Source organism: Pteropus vampyrus, unplaced genomic scaffold, assembly GCF_000151845.1.
Source record: "Pteropus vampyrus isolate Shadow unplaced genomic scaffold, Pvam_2.0 Scaffold21, whole genome shotgun sequence".
Taxonomy (NCBI): Eukaryota; Metazoa; Chordata; class Mammalia; order Chiroptera; family Pteropodidae; genus Pteropus; species Pteropus vampyrus.
The window spans coordinates 7588391-7602355 of NW_011888802.1; the positions used below are offsets into that span (position 1 = coordinate 7588391).

The 13965-nt window shown below is 32.3% G+C and overlaps 1 long non-coding RNA gene and 1 pseudogene across 2 annotated transcripts in view; both read left to right on the forward strand.

The window, feature by feature from the left end:
* LOC111736645 overlaps window positions 1–13965 on the forward strand; it is a 611781-nt gene that overhangs the window by 161590 nt on the left and 436226 nt on the right. The window lies entirely within an intron of this gene.
* Window positions 13149–13267, forward strand: LOC111736686 (annotated as a pseudogene).

The following is a 13965-nucleotide window of genomic DNA, read 5'->3' on the forward strand; positions in this document are numbered from 1 at the left end:
GTTCTTAACTGAGACTAATGATCAAATTTATAGCCCAATTTAACAGTGATTCAGAAATATTCAATTTTTTCAATTTTGTTATTTTCTCTATAAGTGTAATTCTATAATTTAAGAATAAACAAGATGAAATGATTATTTAAACTAGAACTTCAGTGGCCCTGAACTGAAATTACAATAAGCAATAAATCAAGCATGTAAGTTTTCTTTTATGAAAGCAAAGGTGATGTAGGCAGTGCATATCTTTGATAAGAGGAGATGAGAAAATAAAAACCGCTGCTTTAAGCACAGCTATAACTTTTATTTTATGTAAAAAAGACTAAGGGGTAAATGATCTATGACCCTTCATAATATGCTTATTATATATATTCTTCTCACAAACTAATTTTATTATATGTTCCTATCTCTGAGATTCTAACAAATGACAGAAAAATAAGATGGAAAATTTATTGCAGAAGAGCAGATGTTATTGATTTAGAATCATTCATTTGAAAATGTTAAAATGTCAAGTTTTTAAGATTTTAATTATTTTTTTTTTGTCATGTGATTTCATAAGCATACAAACCAGGTCAGGGCAAAATTAAATGTGCATTAGACTTCATTTCTATATAGGAGAAAATATTTAAATTCAGACTTCAATATAATTTTTCCCCCAACTCTGCACATGTTCTACTAAGCCTTTCCATGGCAACAGAAAGTTCTGCTTCCGTGGAGTGGTAGAGATAGCTGGATGATAATTAAGTACATTTACTCTTCTTTCTAGTTACAAGTATGAATTATAGCCACCAGCTTCACTTGCAGATAAGTATGGTCATGTGATGTGGGTGGAAGTGATATGCACCCCTTACAGTCTGAGTCTAAGGCTCAATTCTCACTATTTTTTCCCTCCTGTGGAGCCATGAGATAGAAGCATCTTGTGTCCCTGAATCACCTCTTCCAAAACAGCAACCATTTAAAATTTAATGCATGAGAAATAAGTTCTACTACGTCAAGATATTGAGAGGCTTTACTTTATTATATTTTCTAATGTCACTCTAAACAATAAAAGGATTCAGACGTGTTTAACCCATTTAAAATTTTTTCAGCCAAAAATACAGTGATGCTTTTACTGTTTTTTTTATATGTTTTATTTAAAGTGGCATTTTAAAGTTTACTATTCTTAATTAATTTGTTTTATTATGGTGACATTGATTAACAAAATCCAATAAGTTTCAAGTGTACAATTCAATAGTAAGTCATATATATGTTGCATTGTGTATTCACTGCCCATAGTTAGATTTATTTCTGTCACCACATATTTGACCCTCTTCACCCCATCTACCTCACCCCTCTCTCCTACCCTCTGATAACCACTAGTCTACTGTCCATGCCCATGAGTCTGTATTTGTTACGTTTGTTGCTTTTACATTTATGTCGCACATATAAGTGATACCATACGGTTTTCAACTTTTTCTGTCTAGCTTATTTCACTTAACATGATTATCTCAAGATCCATCCATGTTGTTGTAAATGGCAGTATTTTGTCTTTTATTATGCCTAAGTAATACTCCATTGTGTATATGTACCACATCTTTGTAAGACACTGGTTTCTTCCATGTCTTGGCCACCATGAATAATGCTGCTATGAACATCGGTGTGCATATAGCTTTTCTGTAAGTATTTTCAAGTCTTTTGGGTAAATTACTGGAGGAGGGATTGCTAGATAATATGATAGATCAATTCTTAGTTTTTTGAAGAACCTCTATACTGTTTTCCATAATGGTTGTATCAATTTGCAGTCCCACCAGCAGTGTATGAGGGTTCCTTTTTCTCCTCATCCTTTCCAACACTTGTTATTGCTTGTCCTGTTGGTAATAGCCATTCTAACAGGTGTGATATGGTATCTCATTGTGGTTCTGATTTGCATTTTCCTAATAGCTAGTGAAGTTGAGCATCCTTTCATATGTTTGTTGGCCTTTGGTATATCTTCTAGGGAGAAGTGTCTGTTCAGGTCTTCTGCCCATTTTTTAATTGGATTATTTATTTTTTGGTTGTTATTGAGTTGTATGAGTTCCTCGTGTATTTTGAATATTAGGCTCTTATCAGAGGCATTGCTTGCAAATATATTTTCCCATTTGGATGGTTGTCTCTTTGCCTTGTTGACAGTTTCTTTTTCTGTGCAGAGCATTTTAGTTTAATATAGTCTCATTAATTTATTTTTGCTTTTACTTCCCTTGCCTTTGAAGTCAAATTCATAAAATTCTCTTTAAGTCCAAGGTCCTTGAGTTTAGTACCTATGTTTTCTTCTATGCAATTTATTATTTCAGGTCTTATATTCAGGTTCTTAATCCATTTTGAGTTAATTTTGTTGTGAGGTGATAGACAACAGCCTAGTTTCAACTTTTGCAGGTGGCTTTCCAGTTTTCCCAGTACCACTTATTGAAGAGGCTTTCTTTTCTCTATTGTGTATTTTTGGCTCCTTTGTCAAAAATTATTTGCCATATAAACAAGGATTTACTTCTGGACTCTTTATTCTGTTCCACTGGTCTGTGTGTCTGTTTTTCTGCTAATTCCATGCTGTTTTGATTATTGTCACTTTATAATATAATTTGAAGTTGGCAGAGTGATACCTCCAGACTTGTTCTTTTTTCTCAGGATGGCTTTGGCGATTTGGAGTCTTTTGTACTTACATACAAATCTGATTTTTTTTTGTTCTATTTCTTTAAAAAGTACTGATGGGATTTTGATGTGGACTGCATTAAATCTGTATAATGCTTTCGGTAATAATGTTATTTTAACTATGTTGATTCTCCCAAGAACATGGAATATCTTCCTATTTCTTTGTGTTGTCTTCAATTTTTTTAAATATATTCTTATAGTTTTCATTATACAGGTCCTTTATTTGTTTTATTAGATTTATTCCTAGGTTTTATTCTTTTTGTTGCAATTGCAAAAGTAGTTTTTTTTTTCATTTCTTTTTCTGACAATTCATTATTAAAGTATAGGAATGCTATAGATTTTTGAACATTAATTAAAAAAATTGCAAGTAATTTAATGGCCCGTGATACAAAGAGACCTGTAATTACTGTCATGAATTTACATCATAGACTTTCAAAGGTAAATAGTAAGCCAAATTCAACTAATTAGTCAGTCTAGATGTCCAACCATAATCTTGCATTTCGGAGCTGGTTTTCTTGTTCCCGAGAGATTTCCTCTATCTAGTAATGCTTAAGGAATGATAAAAACTTATGGTTTTATTCAATTTATAACCCAGTAAAGAAAGTTACTGGCTTTTAAAAATACTTTTAATTTATAAGAAAATATTCTTTCTTATTAAGGAGATATCTTCTCCAAAGGAGTCATCATATGTAGTATCAACAGGTCTTTAAATGGCACTACAAAAACTTATCATGTTTTAAAGAGTTGATCAAAAAGATCATGCTTTCAAAATCAATGTTGTTCAAGTGGTTTGTTGAAACAGAATGCACAAAATTACTGAAAACATTTTTTATGATATGTGGTCATTCACACACATTTTGATTATTCTGAATAAGGGCTGAAAGATACAAACAACATTTGAATCAATCTTGTAGCTTTTCAGGGCAAAATAGCATATTTGACTTTATATTCTGAAGAATGATATTTGTTATAAGATCTTAGAGTTAACTGAATTTGATTGTAATGAGTATAATATCTTTTTTATTTAATTGAATATTTTTCTTTTTAAAAACAAAACAAAACAAAACAACATTTAAGCATAAGATAACCCCACTGAGAAATAAGAACTCACACAATTTCAGATACAAGTAACAGGCTACCACTGGGAACATTTTTCATAGAGGCTATGCATTACTTATCTATTCACTTTTTCTTGGTCAGAACTTTCAAGGTTTATTTGGAACAGATGCTGGAGGTCTCTAAAATTAAATAAAATACTCAGAAATCAGTCTCTGGGATGTATTAAAAGAGTTTTGACTTTCAATAATATTTAGCATTTTAGTTTATTTCAGAATGTTAAAAAGGCACTATTGGATCAAAATTGAAAAGAATCTGATTAAATTTGAGGAGAGATTCTCAGTAGATGAAACAATATTTACTAAGGAAAAAGAATCATTGTATGATATGCAGAACGGGTATATGTAGTTATGTGGACAAGAGCTTGCCAGAGCTATTGTTTTGACTACACAGTTTGATTTAGTTGAACAAAATTATTATGTTACTATTCCAATAATTTGTTTAACTAAATTCAATAGTGAAGTGTTGTGTTTTACTATTATAGTCATATTTTCTTAAATCTGTTATTGAATTATTAAAGGTAAAAATAGATACAAAGGAGAACTGGGAAAGAAATAAAATTCATATATGAAGATTCAGACAAAAATGATTTTTTTACTTACATATTTTATGATTCCAAAAAAAAATAAAATAAAATATGATTTCCTAAGAAAAAACATCAAGACCCTTTACTCAGCTGTGATATCATCAAAAAATGAGTCGAAGTATCCTGCATAAATTCGTGGGTGGATCTCTTGAGCGTGTTTTAACCAACTAAATCTGTATAGGTTGAAGACTACTGCTCATTGCTATTAGAGAAAAGATATAAACAGGAAATAAATATAAATTAATACAAAGAAGAGGTATAACTTACATTAGCAGTTGCTGTTCAAAGTATACCATTCTCTATTTCAAATGCAGTCTGATTTTTAGAAACTAGTGAAGAGGAGAAAACAGCAGCTCCATATGTCTTTTCCATGATGAGAAATAATTCAAATAAAAAGAAAGCACAAGGTGAATACTCTTTACTTTTTATAAAGATGTAGAAAAAAACAATTCTCTAAACTTTCTTTTTTTTTACAGTAAGTCAAAGATTTTAAAAATGATATCAGATAAATAGTGACAGAGCAAGATTATGACATAACGAAAAGTTTTCCATTTCTCCTTTTGAAGTATACTAATATGGAATAGATTTATTATTTAAAAGAGAAATTTCAATAACCCTACTCAGGCTTATGAAGTTTTTGTATGTAATACATGCAGAAAATTGTAAACACATACATACATGTGTTTTTTGTCATGATCTTACTGTAGCATTTAGTATATTTCCGAGAAGCTTTGTCAATGGGTAAAAATGTTTGGGAGAATGAACAAAAGAATCAATCATGCTGTATTTAAAGTGCCATTCTGGAAAATCCACTTATAATCCTTTACAGTAATTCTGATACAATCTATAAACAATGTAATATAATTCGGTTAAACAATAAAAGAGTGGGCCCTTTCTATGGAATGACTATTACTTAGAGTATCTGATAGCAAAGCCCTCAAGGGTTATCAGGAAGTGCACTGGTTTTTGTTCTGTTTCTGTCCAGACGGAATTACTGTTAGTACTTTCAGACACTTGGTTTCTTTTTCTGCCATATTATATTAGAGTTTGTTTTAAACATGTCTGAACCAAAGTATTGAGACCAAATGTTAAATGATTTCCTCTGATAATTTTCAAACTAATACAACTAGTTTCTTGAGTTTTGCAAGAATTTCAGAAAATAGTTTTCTCTGGACTTTCTACAACTTGGTATGGTAAATTTCTGGCTTAAGAAGAATGAACAACAAAGAAATTTAATTATTTATTCTTTTAAAATTATCTATTATGGAACTTTCAAAAGATATTAAAAAAAAGATATTAAAAAATATTGTGACTTTGATCCATCCAGATCTCAGCTTCAACAAATATCAATTTTCATGTTGCCTCCACATTATTAGTTTGTATCAAATACAAACTTAAAAAGTTTTTATCATGCTGTTAATACAATTCCTTTATATTATCATATGTCTTGTCAGGGTTCACATTTACATTGTACTTGTTAGGTTTAGAATTCAAATAAGATCTATTATACTACATTATACTAAAGTCTTTTTTAAATCTAGGTTACCACTACTTTTTTGTTAATCCTGCCTGCATTTGGAAGAAATAGTTTTAGTGCTACTGTGATTTTAGATATCTCCTAGGGAGATATATCTCCCTTTCTCCATATATACTACATAAAAATAATTAAGAATCTCCCTGGTGAAGAAACACTGTCACTGATAGAAAGTAGTCTTTTCTAGATACAACTCAGTGGAGAGGAAAAATGGTGAACACCATTGACCCTACCTACTATTTTACGGATCTAAAAATAGGGGAAAATATATCTACAACTTTGCATAATTCAGTCAGCCCAACATAAATTTCAGAAATGTTTCCTTGATTCTAGGTACAATCATTTAGTGCCAGCAGGTTAGGCAGTAATAAAAATGCCATGATTTGAGGTATTTTAAGGGGTTATCTCACTGCCAAGAATATATACCTATTGATACATGATACAAGACAAGGGAGATTTTTAATAATAATGGAATTTGTTGAACTGTTGTATTATACATTATGTTATATATTTTTAATATTTGCAGATCCACAAAACTAAAAATAGTATGTCAGCTAGATAACCAATACATTTAGAAATATGCAGAAAGATATTTTTAATCTAATAATTTAATAATTAATGTATAAAACTATTTTTTCTCAGTTTAATAGGGTTAATTTTTAGCAGGCTATGCGAGTCTGTGACAATTCAATTAAAACAGGACAATCAGATGCCATACTCAAAGTTCTACCTAAGAAGATATTTTCTTTCACTACTGTGTATCAGGAACATTTTCAATTAGAATGTTAATACTACACCACATGTTTTCATTGATGCCAGCATATTAATCAACACCATCTGTAATTATTTTTTTTCCCTTCCTAAATACATTAGTTTGAGAAATTGTCCGTGAGCCCATTGCTGTGGAATGAAGTAAAGGAGATATATAGCAAGATCAGATGTACTGGGAGCCTTAGCCGTATGCTAAGTAACATGCTATGTAATTTATTTTTATCATGATTACCTAATCAAACATGGTTGTGTATATGCTATTTTCCACTTCAAGAGGGATCATGCTTGTGCATGACCAATTTTTTAGCATGTTGGATCAGATAGGATCCAAATTAAAATCAGAAGTTTATTTGATTCTATGATTAATATATATTTTCTACTAGATTCCAATAATAAGACAGGACCTAGTTTTTGAAACTGTAGTAAAAGAACATGGCCTTTCTCCAAAACTCTAGAAGTCTGTTTAGTGCTTCTCTTATTAAGGCTCTACAGTGGTTCTTTTCAACACTATATTTGTCAAAGATACATAGATTATATCTGAATCTCTTTCATCATGAAGGAAAGTCACAAAATAGCTTTTGTAGCAGCCAGAAGTCAATACAGGGCCTTCTCTTGCCCTGAGTGCTACTCAAAATGGCAGGTTAATACTTTGCTCATTAATGAGCCATAGAAATACACTCATATATGAGTGTTATTACCTCTAAAATTAAAAATAATTTCATTAACAATTGTTTCCTTTTTTAGTCATAATCACTGCAATATGTAAAAACTGTCTTTCATTTTAGAGGGTCTATCTTGTCAAGTTAAGTCCTCTGGACAGGTATTTCACCAGGTCATTCATGAATATCATGTCTTTCTCTCCTGTTATCTGACATGTATGTGTCATACTAAGGCATCTCATAGACTTTTTTTTTTTTAAGTAGCTCCAATAAACATGATTTTATAAATTTAATTGACCACTGTGATTGTCTTCCAGTTATAATTAAGATCTTGGTGAACATGATCAGTGGAACTCAAAGTAAGGTCCAAGGTCTAACACTGTTTTGAAAACTGTTACTGGCCCACGATGAGATAAGTACATACATTGAAAGTAAGCTTTTATTTATGCCAGTACAGACCGATATAAATTCACAGATTAGGCATCAGTGTAACACTGGAGAGATTATGGATGAGAGGAGTTCGCATGGCTCTGACGCAAGACCATGAAATTGCACTGTCTTCCTAGCCAGATGATAGCAAACAACTTATGGTGATGCATGTAAATTGGTATAGAGAAGCATTTGCCAAATCAGTAGCTGCAAACCAAGTTCTGTGTAAAATTAGTTCCACATGAGATAACATATCTGGAATAGTGTTTGCAACTGGACCTACCATCTGATTAAGATTATTATAATCCACAATTTATTGTTAGAATTCATCCACCTTTGTATAAGAAATACAACCAAGTTAAATAGAAATGTGGTAAGGATCTTCATCTTTGCATTTTCCAAATTTTTAATTGTACTAATTTCTGCATTTCTCTAAACTATATCCTATTCATTCATTTCATTTTCTTGATAAGAGTAATTTATAGAATTAATACAGTAAAGCTAGGATGAACATTTAATTTGTTGTACACACCTGGAAACTTTTCTGAATAAAAAGGTTGTGGTAATTTCATCTAGACAGTAGGGGTAAACTGAGTTTGGCCATATTGTATGAAAAATGAAAAATGTCCTTTAATCTATAGGTCTAGGAACCAATGTTGGGATTCTGGCAGCCATAAATTATGCCTGTTACAACTATGCATTTAAGAACTGATGAGATAATTACCCGGTGGGTACGCAAGTCCACTGTACCACTTTGAGATGGCCTGATGTCTAAGCTTCTTTTATCTTCTGACTATCATAGGCGTGTGTTATTTTTGAAAATTGCACTTTATTAATATCTATGTATCCTCAAAAGTTCTGAACAATTTCCATTTGCTAATAGTCTGTCACCTTTATAAATGATCTCAGTCCCTTTAGAAATAGCCCGGGAATCACAAATACGGTTTGTGTTTGTCAACGTTGGTGGTCTTTCTATAAGGAAACCTAGCCTCTCATTGAATCAAGGGATTACAGAATTTTGAATAAACTAAGGTATAGAAATTTCTTAGGACTTGATTACTCTCCATTGTGACAATACAAATAAAGTTTCTCTCAAGCTGAAGATATTTTCTATAATATATATTAAATAATATTTTAATATACTGACTTCATGTTTTATTGCTAGTAATACATCATCATTAGTTGCCTATTGCAAAGACAGTATCAATTGAAGTTTTTTGATTGCTACTTAATTCTTGCTATTTTATTTATGCTTACTTTTTTTAAAATTATTTATTATTAAGTACTAATTTTTGGTGTCTGTTTCTCCGGATGTAATTATACTCATGTAAATCATGTCAGCCATCTCAGTGATGCCTGTCTCATCATCCTTTATGATCTTTACACCATCTACAGCAGAATTTTTGAGGATGGTGTCACAGCCCTCATTAATGCATCTTAAGCTATACTGATGTGAGTATACTCTTGTCCTGTTAGAGGATATATCAGGCAGATGGGTGTGCCAGTAGCTCACAATAAATACGCTCCAGCATTTCTACCTTCCTAAACCTATGGGATTTTTCTTTTTCATTATTCTAGAACATTTTTACTATTTCAGCCTAATTGGATCAAGTCAACATAATTTAAGATCAAGTTTAAATCAATGTTTCAAACTGTTTGAGTCACCTCCAACTATATAAGCTAGCCTTTTCAATCCCAAACCAAAGTATATTAAGTATAGCCAAATCAATAGATTCAACCTGTTCTAATATTATATTATTTTATTATTAGACTAACATTCTTAGAATTCATTCATGAAATGTACCCAGGTTTCTGCTGATATAAATTAACTAAATGTTCCAATATTTTGCAGCCTCAGCTCTCTCTATGGATTTAGACATGGGGGCTTGTTTCTCTGGACCTCACTGGAATTGACCTTATTTTATATCTATGGCAGCAAGTAGATAAGGAGGCAGGTCTTACAAAAACAGGCATCCCTTATTTAAAAAAAATCAAATTTGGGAAGTTTTCAGCCATTTTCAATTATTATTTTGTCTTTTTCTCTTTTTTCTCTTTCTGCTACTCTCACAGATCTTAGGCTCTGTTTATTTTTTTCACTCCTTTTTTCTTTCTGTTTTCAGATTGTATGTTTCTATTAGTATATATTTGTTATTATCTTTGCCTGCCTCATAACTTCACCATTGATGGTGGTGGTGAAAACTGGACATTTTAGATCATACATTAAGCAATTCTGAATTATGAGCCACTGGGAGTGGTATTTGTGTGTTTGTTAATTTTTCAGTGATTTGTGTGGACTAATTCAATAGAATCTTTTTTCCTGCAGTGTGAGGCAAATGATGTTGCTCTTTGTCTCTTTTTGTTTTTATTTTTTGTTTTAATTTTTTAAGTCTGGCTTCCTAAAGGACACTTCTGGAGCAGTATAACTTAGTGACTTGCTAACGATTGGTCACGGGTTGTGTTTTATAACCTTGAGCCAGTATGGCTCTCATTCTTTGTGATGGCTCTGTGAGTGGTTGGGGAACTCATTTAAAGTTTAGGCACTTTAGAAGTCTTCCCAGTTTTCACATTCTTCTCTTGAAGCTGTCATGTTCATCCAGTGACTTATAGGTAGTTGGAGCCCTCTCCAGTCTCTCCTGAGCACATGTGTGCCGCCTTGTACCTGTGCTCAGACTTCCAGAGCACTAAGAACATCTTGGAGCTTATCAAAGCCCACTGTGTCTCATTATCCAGATTTTCCTGTTGTGTTTTTGCGGCTTGGCTAAGTTTTTGCTTTTATATTTACAAATACTTGACCTAACTAGTATCGCAATTTTAGGCAGATGGATGTTGGCTTTCTCTGATTGTTTACACTGAGATTGCCAACTGTTTTTGACATTTCCTGTTCTTCTCCCAATCCTGCCAGCCCTTCAAGCAGGACAACAGAATTTGATGGCCTGCACATCCCTGGTATAACTAATGTGCTATTATGCTTAGTGGGTGAATAGCAGCAGACATTGGCTAAAATATCATAAGACCTCACTGTTTTCACCAAGGTTCAGTAATCCCTTTTTCACTCACCCTGCCCTAAGCATGAGGGGATTTTGCTCCAATATTCTGTGGGATACTAATGGTACTCCTAGAGGTAAATCTCACAGTATTATAGGGGACTAGTTTTTAACTCTCAGACTTGTCCATGCTGAGCCTCTTGCAATTCATCAATTGCAGTTCCCAGCACTGGTTCTGGAGGTGAGCTCTGTGCTGGTAAGCCATGACTCTGTATTCACAGGGCAGCTGTTTGCCCTGTATCCTTCCCTTTATTGTGGATTTAAGAGAATTATTGGTTTTTCAGTATGCTTTGTTTTCTACTTGTTGTTAGGACAGAATGGTGACTTCTAAGATTCTTACATTCGGAACAGGAAACTGGAAGCTTCCAATAGTATTCCTTGGATAAATAACAATCAATTTGTTTCATGCTGTATGCTTTTGTTCAGTTTATAGGTTCCAGCAATGGTTATTTTGAACGTTTTCTTTAGTTTACTGTTGCTATTAAGGTAATGATATACTAGTGTTCTAGTGAATATTTTTTCTCATACAATATATATTTCAACCTTAGAATTCTGATTCAGGTCTAATGCACATTTTGTGTTTCTACTAAACATTTTGACATAGAGGATAAAGTTCTAATAAATGTTTTAATTAAGTTCTAATAAGCTTTGTCTCATAATTTAAGTTTGAGGTTGAGTTTATTGATTTATATTTGTCCTATTATCTTTTTCCTATTCTTTGCATGACTAATAGATTTTATTAGATGCCAAACTTTGTGAATATTACCTTCATATGTGCTGGACCATTTTTAATCTTATATTCTGAACATTCTTTCTGCTATGTAGTTAAGGTACTTGTAAATAGTTTGGTACGTCCAGGTCTTACTTTTAATATTTGATAGGTGAGACTTGGCCATGCTCAGTCTAGGGCTAGTTATTTCTTGCTCCTGAGGTAGAATATTCCTTTGTGTAGTCTATCCAGTATTCTCTAAATCAGAGTTTATTTCTGGCTCTGAGTGCCAGACACTATTACCACTAATATTTTGGAGTGCTTTTTTTTTTTTTTCTTTTATCTTGGTATTCCACCTTGTTGCCTGGGTCTCTCCAGACTCTCAGATTTCTCTCTTCATCTCCAGGAGTCCACCAGGCATTGCATAGACTCCTCTGCCTTGAACCATGGACTAGAACCTCTCAAGAGAATTAGCTGGGAAAACATATGGTTCAGCTAATTTTCCTGTCTCTTAGAGTTCATAGTTCTTTGTTGCCTTCTGTTCAGTGTTTTGAAAATTATTTCATTTATTTTTTTTCTCTTTGCTGCTTACATACAGAAAGAGGTGGAAGTTCCTATAGTTTTCAAATCTAATTAACTTTTTGCTAAGTAAATTAAAGTTGATTTTAATTGATAAGGAATCTAATGAACACTTATATAAGCAAAGAATAATAAAACTGACAACTAAAAATTTTCAAGGTCTTATTCTTTTAAATTAAGCAGATAAAACAATTTATTTCATAGACACACAATTGTTCAGGGCCAACTTATCCATTAGGCAGAGTGGTTAAGGCCTATGATAATTTTAGGGGCCCACAGAAATGCTTTAATATCTGTTAAAATCTAAAGGAAACATGAATGAAATTTTAGGTTGAAAAAATATCTCAATATGTAATCTTAATGTATTTGTCATTAAACTAGTAAAGCTATAAAATATAAATTTTATCTTTTTTTTTTTTTTAATGGAAAAAGGAGATCATAAAGACAAAAATGCCCATGGCCTGTGAAAACCACAATGAAGCCCTCTACTAACTTCTTTCTCTTCTCCATTGTTTATTGTAGAACTTGGCACTTTATGCACTTTCTTTCTACTCAGAGACAACTTATTTAAATTGATTTCAATGGTCAAGTGGATAAACTATTCAACATCCTGATCTCTCATTTGCCTGATATTTGTTTCAATACTAGTGGTATTCGATGTCAGTATACCTCCAGAACCCATTCTCATAATCATAACCTACACCTTGGCATTATTCAGAAACACTCCACAGTTCTTCATTCTTAGACTATTATTTTTGATTACTCTAGTCATGTAATTTTGTTATTTATACTGTTCTTCAACCGCTAGTTCCTTGATTTCAGTCGTTAATCTCAATTCACTTTGTTTTCATTTCTTTCGTTAAACTATTTTCTATATCTTCAACTATTTTTCTACAAATATGTTCAACTATTATATATATTTTCTAAATCACTGCAATTATTTGCCTACTTTTATCTTTTGCCAAGGCCTGTAAGTGCCATTAGAAAAAATAACTCATATAGATTGATGTCAGTACATATTTTTGGTGTCCCATTTTAACTGATCCTTCAAAACTATTTTAAATTTGTCTACAGCCATGCTACCCTGAACAAGCCTGATCCTGTCTGATCCCTGAAGTTAAGCAGGCTTGGATCTGGTTAGTACTTGGATGGGAAACCACCTAGGAAGACCAGGTGATGCAGGCATAAAAAATAAAAAATGAAAAATAAGGGATTGTAAGCTGAAAAAGTCCTTGCAATATGTGAGGTCAACCAAGGGTTGCCTCACCTAAAACAAAACAAAACAAAACAAAACAAAACAAAACAAAACAAAAAAAAACTATCTTAAAGTCATAACGATTCTCTAATCTCATCTCACATTTACTCCATAGGGCATTAGAAAGTTTCTCCAATCTAGATACTAAAACTCTGCCACACCCTTTTTCAAATTCAGCAGATGAGGAAGGTGATTTAAATGATCAAGTAGGAAGCTCCTCAGCTTCTTGATCCACATCTGCATTTGTAACAGCATTTGCACATGTGCCTTCTTTCCCGTAAACATAGAAGCCATACCCTTTTTCTTACTTAAAATCAGTGCCTCCATGAGTAAACTTAATGAGGTTTTGAAGAACTTAAATAATGCTTATGAAACTTTGGTGTACATACAAATCACTGTGAATCTTGCGAAGAATATAGATCTTGGGTGATGCCTCAGATTCTGTGTCTCTAATGAGCTTGAGGATGATGCTTATGCTTCTCGTCCATAGAACACATATTTAAAAATAGCTTAATATGTTTTGTCCTACTAATTAACCTTTTTAAACTCTTTCACTGTTTCTTTCTACTTTATTTTTACATATGAATTGAAACACAAACTGTCATCTTACAACTTAGAAAAATATTTC